The sequence below is a fragment of the Plecotus auritus genome, assembly GCF_963455305.1.
Source record: "Plecotus auritus genome assembly, chromosome: 9".
Taxonomy (NCBI): domain Eukaryota; kingdom Metazoa; phylum Chordata; class Mammalia; order Chiroptera; family Vespertilionidae; genus Plecotus; species Plecotus auritus.
The window spans coordinates 36618882-36633941 of record NC_137783.1 but is presented as its reverse complement, the minus strand read 5'-3'; the positions used below and the strand labels follow the sequence as shown (position 1 = coordinate 36633941).

Here is a 15060-nt window from a genome sequence, read left to right as displayed (position 1 = left end):
GCAAACTCATTTGTCAACAGAGCGGCAAACCGCAGCTCGAGAGCCGCAGTTGGCCGACCACTGCCCTAAGGAAATTCCCTCCTCGGTCAGTTTCCACCTCAGTGTACTCCAGAGGCAGTTACTCTTCTGATCTTTTTCACTCAGCATGTGTTTGAATTCAATGTGACTTTGTTGCCGAGCAATGTTAATTGTATGAATGTACCACAGTTTGTTTATTCATTCAAGTGTTGATGGATACCGAGGCTGTCTCCAGGTTTTAGTTATTAAGAGTAAATCTGCTGTGAACATTCTTATACAAGTCTTTGTGGACACATGCTTTTTAAATACCTGTGTAAACATCTGGGAGTGGAGGTGTTGGGCCATAGAGTAGTTTTATGAGAAACTGCCAAACTTTTTTCCCTCCAAAGTACTACAGTTTCACAACTCCAGTAACAACAGAGTTCTGTTTGTCCCTCATTCTTGCCAATGTTTGGTGGTGTCAGTTTTATTTTAACTTTAGCGTTTTTGGTAGATAGTGGAATCTGATGGTGGATTTAATTTTGTATTTCCCTGATGGCTAGTAATGATGAGCAACTTTTTATGTGTTGGCCATTTGTAAGTGTCTGTTCAAGTTGAATTACTTTTCATGTATAGTGTAAAGTGGGGGTAGACATTCTTTATGATGCATATGGGTGTGCAGTTCTGCACAATTTGTTCATAAGACTTTTGTTTGCCTATTGAATTGCTTTCTGTCTTTATTGTAAATAAATCACAGATGTAGTAGGTATAGGTATATTTCTGTTCTGTTCTGTTACCTATCTTAACACTAGTATCATACTCTCTTGATTATTATGCTTTTATAGGAAATCTTAAATTCAAGTAATGTAAGTCACCCAACTTTTTTATTTTATTTTTTTTATTTTTCAAGATTTCTTGGGATATACTAGTTTCTTACATTCTCATACAAATTTCAGTATAAAATTGTCCATTTCTTAAAAAACTGGTGGAGTTACAATTGGGATTTTATTGACTCTATAGGCCTGAGTAAATTTGACATTTTAACAATGTTGGGATTTCCAGTCCATGAATGTGGTATATTTCTATGTTTATTTAGATCGCTCTTAATTTGTCTCAGCAATGATTTGTAGTTTACAATGTGGAGATCTTGCCTGTCTTTTATTGAATTTATTCCTAAGTATCATAGGGGTTTAGGTGCTTTTAAAAGTGGATTTTTTAAAATTCTATTTTTTGTTTGCAGCCAGCATATAAAATATGGTTGATTTCTGTATATTGATCTTGAATCCTGAAAACAAGCTAAGTTCTAGGAGTTTTGTAAATTCTTAAGATTTTCTATGTAAACAATCTGTGAAAATAGTTCAATTTACTCTTCCTTACAATATCTGTGACTTTTTCTTTTCTTTGTCTTCATACACTGGCTAAGATCTCCCATATAGTGATGAATAGAAGTGTTAAGAGTGGACAACTTACCTTGTTCTTACTCTTAGTAGGAAAGTATTCAATATTTCACTATTATGTGTAATAATAGCTTTTGTAGATCTTTCATAGACATTTTTAAATCAGATTGAGGAAATTTCCTTTTATTCCTAATTTGGTGAGGTTTTTTTTCTTTTTAATATCATAAGTGGGTTGAATTTTGTCAGTTGTCTGCATCTCTTGAAACAATCATATGGAAGTTTGTTTATTGTGATACATTGCCTTCATTGATTTTTTTTTCCTTTAAATGTTAAATCAAGTTAGCCTTCTTGGGATAATCCCCATTCTATTGCTATCTTTGATTGTGCTAATGTTTTCCAAATCATTTTTGCATCTATTTTTTTTAAATCTTTATAGCTGAAAGTATTATGTATATCCTCCTTTCTCCCCCATTGACCCATTCTAGCCCCTCACCCCCACCCCAGGTCTTCACTACCCTGTTGTCTGTGTCCACGGTTATGCATATATGCATACAAGTCCTTTCATTGATCTCTTCCCTCCCAACCTCCCCTGCCTTCCCACTGAGAATCCCACAGTCTGTCCATGCTTCTTTGTCTCTGGACCTATTTTCTTTGTCAGTTTTTGTTCATTAAATTCCACATATGAGTGAGATCATGTAATACTTGTCTTTCTCAGATTGGCTTATTTGCTTAGCACAGTGGTTGGCAAACTCATTAGTCAACAGAGCGGCAAACCACGGCTTGCGAGCCGCAGTTTGCCTAACACTGGCTTAGCATAATACTCTCCAGGTCCCTTCAAAGGGTTAGAGATCCTTCTTTTTTACTGCTGCATAGTATTCCATGGTGTAAATGTACCACAGCTTTTTTATCCACTCATCTACTGATGGGCACTTGAGTTGTTTCCAGATCTTAGCTACTGTATATTGTGCTGCGATGAACATAGGGGTGCATACATTCTTTCTGATTGGTATTTTGGGTTTCTTAGGATATATTCCTAGAAGTGGGATGGCTGGGTCAAATGGCAGTTCATATTTAATTTTTTGAGGAAACTCCATACTGTTCTCCACAGTAGCTGCACCAGTCTGCATTCCCACCAGCCTTGTACTAGGGTTCCCTTTTCTCCACATTCTCGCCAGCACTTGTCATTTGTTGATTTGTTGATGGTAGCCATTCTGACAGGTGTGAGGTGATACCTCTTTGTCATTTTAATTTGCATCTCTCTGATAATCAGTGACTTTGAGCATCTTTTCATATGTCTCTTGGCCATCTGTATGCTCACCTTGGAGAAGTGTCTGTTTAGGTCCTTTGCCAATTTTTTAAATTGTATTTTTTTGTCTTCCTTTTGTTAAGTTGTGTGAGTTCCTTATATATTTTGGATATTAACCCTGTATCTGATGTATCATTGCCAAATATGTTTTCCCATACAGTGGGCTTCCTTTTCATTTTGTTGATGGTTTCTTTTGCCGTACGGAAGCTTTTTATTTTGATGTAGTCCCATTTGATTATTTTCTCCTTAATTTCATTTGCTGTGGAGATATACCCGCATTTGCATCTATGTTGTTGAGAAAGATCATTCTGTATCTTTCTGTTATTAATTTCTTTGTTAGGTTTTGGTATTAAGGTTATGCTGTCCTCATAAAATAAGTTGAAGTGTCCCTAATTCCTCTTATTTTCTAAGAGAGTCAGTGTACTGTTGATATTTTTTTCTCTAAATATTTGCTAGAACTTACCAGTGGAAACAAATAGTGCAAAGTATCCCTTGTGGGATTGGTTTATGATTTCAATTTAAAACAAAACATAGGCTCTTGAGATTTTTCTTTTCATCTTGTATCAGTTTTGGCAAGTTGCATTTATTGCCATAAAGTCACTTTTAATATTTACTTATATTTTTAATATCTGTAGGCTTTGTAGTAATAGTCCCTCTTTTATTCCTAGTATCGACAATTTGTACTACTTGTTATTTGTGCTGTGTAACAAACTACCCCAAACTTAGTGACTTAAAATAATAACCATTTATCTAGCTGTGGGTAGGCCATTCGGGCTGAGAGCAGCAAGGCAGGTTCACACAGGGATCTCTGATCAGCTGCCACTCTGCTAGGGGGCTCTGCTTCTGAAGCTATGGATGGTTGTTGGCTGGAGCAATGGGGATAATGGGTCACATGTCTCTGTTCATCTATCAAACTAACCCAGCGGTTCACATGGTGGCTCAGCAGTGTTCCTAGAGAGAACGAATGTTTGCAAATCTTCTTGAGGTCTAGACTTAGGACTAGCAAAAAATTATTAATTTTTCCACTCTTTGGACCAAAGCAGGTCATAAGAACAACCCACATTTACAGCATGGAAAAAGAGAATCCCCCACCAATTCCAAATGAGTGTGGATGTGGGGCAAGGGAGAGTTAGCACCACTTTGAAATCTACCATATATTAAAGCGTAATATTGTAGACCAGTTGTTATGAATTGGTAATTTAGTGTAATGCTGGTCTTATCAATATTGTGATACAATAGTAATAGTCTTCATGCTTCTATCTGGATTTTAAAGAACATGAAGCTTTTTGGTGTCTAATCAAAAGCAACATCATTTCTCCTATTAATACTTAAAAGATTTTGATTTTTTATGTATCTACACAACTACAAACTGATAAAGATTCAAGCTGTTTTCTTTATAATACTTTTAAGAATCCAAAATGTAGCACTATAAATATTACCATTAATATATTGATATTGGACTTATAAAACAGCTTGATTCCTAAGTAATTCTCAGCTGTGGATAAATTGTAGGTAAAATAAAAGGCATGCAAATTTACCTTAGCACCGGTAATTTAATATATTTAATAATATAAAAATAAATATATTTACCTAGGTTTCTTGTCCTGTCTGTCAACAGAACAATTTTTGGATACAGAAAATTTAAGTAGAGTTGGGAATGGGATAATAGAAATGCCATTTAATTTTACCAATCATTGATATATATTTAAGCCTAACCATTAAATAAACTTGATTTCATCTTTCTGGAAATCTATCTTGAGAAGTTTATCCTAAATTATGGTTCTATGAACTCATCTGGTGATAAGAGTTGTTATTCATAGTATTGTTTTTCTCATGGAAATATTAGAGGTAATCTACATGTCTAATAGAAGGAAATTGGTTTCAAAATATCTATAATAATAAAAGCATAATATGCTAATTAGACGAGACATCCTTCCGGACCACCTTCTGGACGAAGCTGGGGCTGCGAGGGAAGCCCGGATCCTGGGTGCTGGTTGCTGGGGGGAAACCCAAGTGCTGGAGGGAAGACTGGGTCCCAGGTGCCAGAGGGAAGCGGTGCCGGCAGGGGGGGGGGGGGGGAAGGGAGGGGAAGGAAGGCCTAGTCTTGCACGAATTTTGTGCATTGGGCCTCTAGTATGGTATATTTACTATACAGAATATTATAGAACCATTTAAGAGTTATAAAAGCATATTTAGTGACATGCAGGGATGTTCATTATATGTAGTTAATATATAATATATTTTTAAAAGCACATTGTGACGCTACCAATATGATTATATTTTTGGTAAAATAGTTACACACAAATACATGTATGCATAAAGGAAGGCTTAGAGGAATATACAACAAAAGTGTTAATGGAGGTTATTTTTGAATGGTGGCAACAATTTTTTCCATTTGACATATAACGTATTCATTTTAGATATACAACATAATGATTTGATATGTATGTATATTGCAGATGATTACCACAATAAGTTTTGTTAACACCTATCACCTCTCATAGTTTTAATTTTTTTGTGTGATGAGAATTTTTAAGATCTACTCTCTTAGCAATTTTCAAATAAATTATAAAGTCTTGTTCACTTTAATCACCATGCTGTACCTTACATACCCATAACTTATTTATCTTGCAAGTAGAAGTTTGGATCACCTTTACCCATTTCACCAATATGGTCTTTATTTTCCTGTTTTTGATCCATAGCACAGAAAAGATTAAAAAAAACTACTTTAAAAAAGCCCTAAACAGCCCTAGCTGGTTTGGCTCAGTGTATACATAGAGCGTCGGCCAGTGGATTCAAGGGTCCCGGGTTCGATTCTGGTCAAGGGCACATGCCCGGGTTGCGGGCTCGGTCCCCAGTAGGGGGTATGCAGGAGGCAGCCAATCAATGATTCCCTCTCATCATTGATGTTTCTATCTCTCTCTTCCTCTCCCTTCCTCTCTGAAATAAATAAATAAATACATATATATATATATATATATATATATATATATATATATGTGTGTGTGTGTGTGTGTGTGTGTGTGTGTGTATATATATGTATGTATATATATATATATTAAAAAGCCCTAAACAGTCACAATTTTCAGAATTATTTCTATTTTCTAAAGTATATTTTTATTGATTTTAGAGAGAGATAGGGAGAGGGAGAGAGAGATAGAAATATCAATGATGAGAGAGAATCATTGATTGGCTGCATCCTGCATGCCCCCTACCAGGAATTGAGCCTGCAACCCAGGCATGTGCTCTGACCTGGAATCAAACCATGATCCCCTAATTCATGGGTCACCACAACCGTTGAACCACACTGGCTAGGCAGAATTATTTCTATTTCTATTGCTACTCTCTAAATAATAAGAGGTATCAGAACTTTATCAATTCTATAAAGTTAAAACTCTAGATGATCTGTTTTTGATAAGACAAGTTTTATTGCAATCCTAATAGAAGATGACCTTACGAAATGCAATAGTTACATTAGGAATTTTGGTTTTGCTGTTAACATGCACAGGAACTTATAAAGACTGGGGAAAATCTTTTCTAACAATCATCAGGTTTTATTTTTAAAAGTAAAAAAGAGAGTTTACAAAAAAAGTTTGAGACGTCTAAAACTATTGGTTGGAAGCAGAATTAGCTTTCTTATTTTTATAACTTGAGTATTCATAGGAGCTTAAAAAATAAGTTGGCTGGAAAATTATTGTTAAAAATAGACGCAGGTATTGCACCTGTGTTAGAGTGCTAGCCAGAATTCTGTGCTGTTGTTGCCAGTATATATAACTGATGAGTTCACTAACTGGGTAACATACATTTCACACCTGTAATTAATTCCACAGTTATCACTATTATAGAATATAATAGTGATATGGTGGAATATAGAATTTGGCCAAATTTTTACTGGATTTTAGTACCATGGCTGAAAAACAAAACTCTATATTTGAAGTTTTGATGTATATTTTATTCTCGGTAAATAGACCTAGCCAGTTTCCATCTAAGAAATGGTTAATGTAATTTGCAATCTGCAATGCACATACATGTCTGTAAGAGGCATTGAAACTTCCTGGGCCCCAAATTCAGTTTGATTTAAATGAAACATACAATGGAGAGAATTTTTAAAGTGGGGCAAAAGATTGTAAAATCACCACAACTGCTGAATAGATCAGTTTTTGTTTCCTATTGATTGATTTGATTGGTTTTCTGCAGGTAGGCATAAATCTTGGCTGGCTGTGCAGAGCGGAGCGAGTGGTTTGTTCCTTGGGTGGGAGGCAGGACTGGGGAAGATTCAGCACGCCTTGGTAACTATAGCAGCCCCGCGCCTGCAGTGCATGGTGCAGGCAGCTTTTTCCATGTCAACACCTGCTCATTAGGAACCGGACCAAGACTCCCAAAGAGCTCTCAGATGGCCCAAATTTTGTATCGCTGCCAACCTGCACTAGAATTTAATAACAACCTTGAGGTGAAACTTGGGCCTTTTCTTGTTGCTAATCCTCAAGGCCATCTGGCCTGTCCCTTTCTCTGATTTGCAGTTGAGTATATGTGTGTGGGGGCGGGGAGGGGCGGCGGGTGGAAAACAGAGCAAACTGCTCTTACATTTCCTAAATGACAGCCACCTCCTTCAGAGCAGATAGTTTCTTTTAGAGACCTAAGCTTGTTCTTCCCAGAGCGTCCACATCTTTAATTGCCAGATAACTGTTTGAAATTTGCACCATTCTTTCACTATCAACAAATCTCCAAGTTTAGTTCTTTTAGTAAAATAATGCCCAAAGGGAGCATGTGAGTCTGTAATCATAATTCAGATATTTTTTAAAAAGGTTATGCATTTTCTGTTTAATTTCCATTAGGGTTAGCACAGGGTTAGAAATATGGGAGATACTCCATAAATATTTTTTTATCCCTGTGCCTTGATCTACAAAGGAATGGAAATAATCTAGTAGGACATATGTAGAGTAGAATAGTAAATTACAATATAGAGCAAGAACTTCTGTCCTGTCCCCACCCCAGGGGAAGAAATAGAACACAGTGAACCAGATGTTCTGTGCATTGCGTAAGAATATCCTGTTTATGGCCCTTTTGGGTGGGGGCTCACTCCAAGACAGATGCCAGTCGAATGGAATCTCATACGGAATCAGCTGCACTACTTAACATTGGTCTTACCGTCACTCTACTGAGCACTTGTTGAATTTAGGTGTCTTAAGTACATGTGCTACTTTAATAAAGGAAGGGCCCAATAAATATTTGTTACTGAGTAACTTAAAGAAATTTGGCTTATCTTACATAGTAGAGAAAATGTTCATAGTAACATGCCTTTACATCTCTCAAATGACAGGTTCAAATATAAATGATAGCTTTCTATGGGTATTATGTAAATACACATTCATACACACGTGTACTTACATGCATTCACACGCATGCACATGCATGTACATATGCAAGCATCAGTAGGATTTTGACCCTACTGTCCATTCTCTTTCTTGGAGACCCTCAGAACATATGATGCCTTAGAAGAAGGGTCTGCAAATTATGGCCCGTGGCTCAAACCTATCCTTGTTTCTGTATTGCTAACAAGCTAAGAATGGTATTTATTTTCAAATGGTTGAAAACAAATCAGGAAAAGAAGAATATTTGATGATGGGAAAATTATATGGAATTCCAACTTCGGTATCCATAAAGGTCGGTTGGATCGTAGCTGTGTTCATTCCTCTCCATGCTCTCTGGCTGCTCTTGTGCTACGACAGCAAAGGCGAATAGTTGCCACAGAGGCCATGTGGCAGGCAGAGCCCAAGATATTTACTACCTGGCCCTTTGCAAAAATGTTTGCTGACCCCTGCCTTAGAAGATAGGAAAATGACTAGGATGAACTCTGTCTGAATCAAGCCATGCCTCACAGTATTCGAAAAGAGATCCCTCTACCCCCAGCCCCCGCCGCCTTGCCCTTTTTGTAAAAAAGAGAAATTGGGAAAGAATAAGAAAATTGTTCTCAACTTTTATCTTTTTTAAAGGGCTTCATCACCCCACCCCCTCCCCAAGAAATATACCCTATATCCTGAACAAGATGTTATGAATATTCAAACTTGACTAACTCTTCTCTTTGTATCCCGACATGATATAATAGAAAGCTAAGTAAAAAGGAGTTTACTCTGCTTTACAATTGGCCCTCTGAAGCAACATGAGAGGAAAAAAAAAAAACTACGGAGACTTAAGAAGTAAGGTAAGATAGGTAGGGAGAAGAGGAATCCTAAATGCGCTTGGGGACCCTGAGTGCCAGTCTGTGTGGTATTCCACCCCCTTAATAATGCCGTGTGTTGGTGTGTACTGTTTTTGTCTTTTGTGGTGATCACATTGTTTCATAAGCATTTGCTACTGAAAATACTGGTAGGAAACTTGTAGTGTTATTTCAATTTCACAGAAGGAAGGGGCTGTAAACTCTGCGAGTAGCTCTTCTATGGCAGTAAGTCAGAGCCAAATCCAAGAAAATAGAATGTTACTTCTTTTTTTCTTTGTCAGGCATAAATTTCTGCATGGTTAAAATGGCCCACAACATAACAAAGAATTATTACCGGAGTTTGTTTGAATATTTGACTGATTTACTTTATAGCATTCGGCACAGTGTTTAGTTGTTATCCTACCCTCCGCCCCTATTATATGACTCAGGAATCAGCCTAATCCGAAACTTCATTTTCTGAAACTACGAACCTTTGCTTTCTTAGGTGCTGCACTCCATCCTTCATATACAGGGTCGGCAAGTGATCGCAGAGTGGGCCAGCCGTTTCCTCAATCTTCAAATCCTATGTCCTTCGTACCTTTGACTTTTAGTTGCCTCTTAAAACAAATATTGTGAAAGTGAACTTACTTTCCTTACAGCTGGATCCGAACACACCAGCAGGAGAATATGTAAACCAGTGATTGCATTCTGACTGTGATCGTATTTCAGTGTCGCAGGGTGTGGATGCTCAGAGAGACTTCAGAGATCCTTTTACAGATACGGAACCAGGGAACCAGGAAGGGTAAGGGGCTTCTTGTAGCAAAGTTGGAGGAAGACCGGTTTTCCCTTACTTGCTTGCATTATCATCCCTTTGGGTCACGTTACGTATGGCTGTTACGTAAGAACATAGCTCCGGGTGGGTAGCTCAGTTGGTTAGAGCGTCTTCCCAACATGCAAAGGTTGTGAATTCAACCCCCGGTTCAGGGCACATAACAAGCATCAACCAATGAAAGCATAAATAAGCGGAACAACAAATGGATGTTTCTCTTTTTCCCTTCCTCTCTCTTTGTAAAAAAATCAATAAATAAAAATAACTAAATATATAAATAAAGAACACATTTAGTGAAATATCAAATCTATGTTATTTTATAGAATGTGATGTTTGGTATGAAATGGGACTCATCTCCAGAAGCTACATAGAAAGATGTATTTCGCTACTTGGTGGACATACTGCACCCATCTTTTGGAAGAGTTATCTATCTATTGTTTATCGAGCACATTGCTTGAGAACATTCACCCTCACTGTCAGCCACTGTAATCAGTGTCTTGGTTTTGAAGGCTGTTTTGGGGGAATCACTACCCGAATAGAATGGGAAGCTCAACTCCATTGGTTGGTCACTCTCTCTAGTTACTTTTCTTGGAAAATCTAAAAATGGAAAGAAGCAGTGTCCATGAGCAATTGTTCGCCACCTAGTCACTTTCTGTTGTCATACTGCTGTATGTTCTGTGTAATGCTTGTTACTATCTGAAAATATCTTCTTTCCTTACTGTTCATTTACTAACTACCCCTGATTTCTACCCAGAAGATTGGAATCTGCAGAAAGTGGGGCCTTATCCATCTTATTCACCGCTCTATCACCAGCGCCTGTCATGTGCCTGGGCGGTAAACAGAATCCCATATGACCTGTTCGGTGCACGAGCAGTTGGCCAGGTCTCGATTATAAGGGGTTGAACTGTGAAATTGTAAATTCTATGGATAGGGAAGAAAGACTCCAGACCCGACCTAGAAACACTGAGTGAGTGCTGACCACTTCATTCTATTTCATATGTGCCCGCCCCTGCTTCCATAGCATCTGTACATGTGTTGTAATTGTTGATTTACTTGTCTCTCTGTCCCCTTGATTACTTGAGGGCAGGGACCAAGTCTCATGGCCCAGGTAGTGAACATGGTGACCAGCGGAGTGAGTGAGTTCATGCCATAAGTGCGTGAAGGCTGCTTTTGGCACAAGGTGCCTGAGAACATGCTTTCTTTTTGTGCTTCGCCTTTTCCAATAGGAAGCATAATGACTGGCTACGTGGCTTCCAATGCTTGTATGCAGAATTATCTACCTTCAGGAAGATAATTTGTGGAAAGAGAGGCTTTCTATTTGTTAATATAAACTGTTTATATAGACTAGCATTGTCCTGTGGAAATATAATGTAGGCCACACATATTTCAAATTTCTAATAGCCACATTTAAAGTTTTTAAAAAGTGAAGTCAATGTATTTTTAACTTCATGTATCCAAAATATTCTCATTTTAGCATGAATCAGTATGTACAATTATTACTGAGATATTTTACATTGCATTTTTTCATAGTCCTAAAATCTAGTGTGTATTTTATATCTCAGTTGGGATGCTAAATTATTGTGGGAAATACTGGATCTGTATTTTATTTCACAAAGTTTAATTTTGAAAAAATTGATTCACAAATCCAAATGGTTCCAAACACATGTTAATGTGTTTTTGTGTCTCAACTGTGTCTGTGTTTGACTTTAAAATTTTAAATGAAATGAAATTAACAACTCATGTCTGCAGCCACATGGTCACATTTCAGTGCCCAATACTAGCTCAGTATGGCCGGTGGCTATTGTGTTGACCGGCAGAGAGTCTAAGCTCCTTGTTAAATAACCCTTCCCTCCACGTCTTCCTTTATTTCCGAGCACCCACAACCTTCTACCACCTCACACGCCAGCATTTTGGACTCATGGGAGAGTGTCTTTGAAGGCATCTGTCCAGCTCCCTCCTTCTATAGGATCGGGACCCAGAGAGGAAGTGGCTTGTCCAGTACGTTTCATCTGCCCCCCCACTTAGGGGCAGGCTTTGCTCCCAGTGGTCTGCTTGGCATGTTGGGCTCAGACAGTGCAGGAGGTGCTTTGGGGGGTCTTCCTTGTGTGGTGAATGAGCCCCCTTCTTTCTGTTGGCGAATGTGGGAGTGATAGAGAGACCTTCGGGAAGCTCTCCCGTGTGCCTGTCCCCAGGCGCTCATGTGAGGCTGCAGCAGCAGCTGGCAGCTGCAGCCACCTGGCTCTCCAGTGCTGAGGTCAGGCCGGTTAGTTGGACAGACAGCCTGCTCCAGGAATGGAGGACAGATCCCGTGCTGCGGCAGCTGGAACCAAAGCCAGTGCCTACTTATCCAAAGTGCCACCCGCCGAGGAACGTGGGAAGGACCACGAGTCCCTCAGTGTTTTCTGGTCACAGCCCTCTTCTCTTTTTTTAAGGACTTCGTTTGTCTCCTCTGAAGGTGAAGAATAATACGTGACTATGAACTGAGTATTTCCCAAGTGTCTTTCTGTCACTTGTAACCATTGGCAGTGTTTCCTTTCCGTTCCCCATGTGTTCAGAAGCTGCTCAGGTTCTCTCAGCATCATCTGTATCTCGGATGCCAACGTTAATGAAATGACGATGGATCCATTTTTTCTTGGTGAAGGAAAAATATTGTGACTGTCTCCTATGGCGAGGCTGCTCTGCTTCTGGGAAAAGTGAAGTGGGTGCAGCACAAGATAGTTTCCACTCCATCAAAACATGCACTTTCCTCATTACCCAGAGCCGGGGCGGGGGCGGGAAGGTGTGGCCTCCCCGGCAGACGGGAATCATTTCTCTCTTTCTGATCTTGCCTGCTTCTCATCCTCCATTCGTCTGTGTATTCCCCATTTTCCACTTCCCTGCGTCGCCATGTAATATCATTTCAAAGTGCAGAGCTCTTGTCACTTTGAAATTACCAAGTGGCAGTGTCATCTCCTTAGAAATCACCTGTTCTTGTTTGTGTGTCTCCTCAGCTCAACAATGTGGAGACACAATTTAAAACAGCAACCAAGGGTAGTCAAGTTATTCATTGGCTCAAGTCGGAGTCAAAGTTTGATTTAAGGTCCTGACAAGGTGTATGTTAAATTGAGGGGGCAAATTTTCCTGGCTGTTATCTCTAAATTTGTAAAACATCCCAGTGAATTGATTTAGTTTTATTTCAGTGGAATATTTTGTCACAATTTTTTTATTTCTGGATTAGAAAGTATTTGCGGTGTAAACATTACTGTAGATGCCAAATGGGAAAGTGATTTTTTTTGTACTAGTTTTATGCTGTAATAATGCACAGACAGGAAATATTCTAAATGAAACTTGTTGCTTCTGCTAAGAAATCAGGAATTATTTGGGACAAACTCATAAACATTTAACAGGAGGAGTCACTGTTTGACGTCACTTCTGGTGGCAAAGGCGAGGCAGGAGAAGACCAGGACTCCTCCTGGCTGCCGCGTGCTGGTTTTCAAATTGCGCTCACCCAGACTACCTTCTGGAGGAAGGGTCAGGGGGCCAGGAAGCTGGGGCTCTAGGACACCACTGTCTCAATTCAGCCAAGCAGCTCGGCTGCTACATTTATCATAACTGCCTTTCCTGTAGGACTTATCCAAGGAAAACGTCTGCAGCTAGCAAAAGTTTGAAAGATCACTCTTTTAAATTATTTTGAAAGGATTGCTTCAGAATTCTTGAACCTGGAACTTTTTTTAAAAACCATAACAGATTGTTTTTCCTTAGCTTTCAACCGCTTTGACACTCCAGGCATAGCCATCGCCTTCCTGGGTAAGTCCTGCCCATTACACCCTCAAGGCAGGGTAGGACTGTGAGAGTCCCCTGTAGAGGGGTGACCATTGGACCATTGAGCCTTGCTTCAGATGGGGTGCTTGCTATAATGCCATTTCTGTCGCTCCTCCTCCTTGCTGTCAGAGGCCTGCCGCTTGCTCAGCAACAGCTGGATAGTCACTTTTACTTTGAAGATTCACTCTAATTCTGTAATTTCCCAGGAGAGAATGGACTCTTGAGGCTTAAGTGGGAAAGTTTTATAAATCTTCAACCAAACAGTAAAGTGTTTACAGGCTCTTTATATGGTTCAGTTTCAGCTATTATAAGAACTCGCTTACGAGAATTATTGACAGAACTGTCAATCAGTTTGGAAAGAAAAACATTTGTGTCTCTCTTGCATAAATGTCTTTGTGTTGAGAATAAGTACGCAGGGAGCTTGAGAGTTACCTGTCAGGGTGCACACTGGGTAAGGAGAAAGGCACTGCTAGTAACATCACAATCACAATCCTGGACCCACAGGGCTGCCTCCCTTAGCAAGGTCACTCTTAGAAGTTCTTCTGGCTTAAACATGGAGGACAAATGCCCACATTTTCTGTAAGAAAGAAAATCTAAACAAGGTTAGATTAGATGGTCAACCACTTACTGACATACTGCAAAATCCAACATAACAAAAAAAAAATCATATTATGACAGCTTAAAATTGGCAATGGATTCTCAACTTCTGAACATTCTGGGGAGGCAAAGAATTATTCTAGAGAGAAGTGTGTTGGAAAAATACCTATGGCCCGTTTTTCTAGTTTCCAGCTACACTCTGGCTGGTAGAGGTCAATGGGAAAGTATAGCTTTGCCAGCCGCAGGTGGATAAGTTAACCTTGATCAGGCATACTTATAAACATATTATAAAGTATCATTAGTGTCTATAAAGGAAGAAAAAAGAAGTTCCAGGGCCAGTGGGAAACCAGCCAGATTTTTAGCTGGCTGTCCTCTTCAAGTTGCTGAGAATAAGGAATGAAATTGGATGAATGTTCCTCAAAAGTACAGGATGATTTTATATAGGAAAAAAGCATACCAAAGTTCTATTTTTTGTTGTTGTTGTTGTTTTTCTTTTCTCCATCCTATTACTCTTATAATTAAAACATCCTGGTAGAAAAACTTATTTTTATTATGAAGATCCCAATATGGTTTGTTGCTTTCGGATCTGAGTTTCATTTAATTCCGCACCTTCATTTCCCCCTCCTTTTTGTCCGGCGATGGTTTCATAGGCAATGAGAACCTTTCTGGGACGCTTTCTTCCTGAAGAGAGTTTCTGGGGGGAAGTAAGCACAGGAGCACCAGTGCACGCGGTGGGCCCTCAGGAACTATTTGACCAGAGTGGTTTTCATGTGGGTCACAGTGAGGCCGAGAGGAGAGTGCAGTTCGCTTGTAGTGGGACTGGAATGGCCATGGTCCCCATACCTTGCCCTTCCTTCCCCTCTCGCTGTCTGGCAGAGATTGTGAACCCCTTATAAGGGGAAGTACCTTCCAAATCACAAGTACAGTGTGCAGTTGT

General features: G+C 39.2%; 1 protein-coding gene across 6 annotated transcripts in view; it reads left to right on the top strand.

The window, feature by feature from the left end:
• Nucleotides 1-15060, top strand: part of ANK3 (ankyrin 3) — a 488871-nt gene that overhangs the window by 162360 nt on the left and 311451 nt on the right. The window lies entirely within an intron of this gene.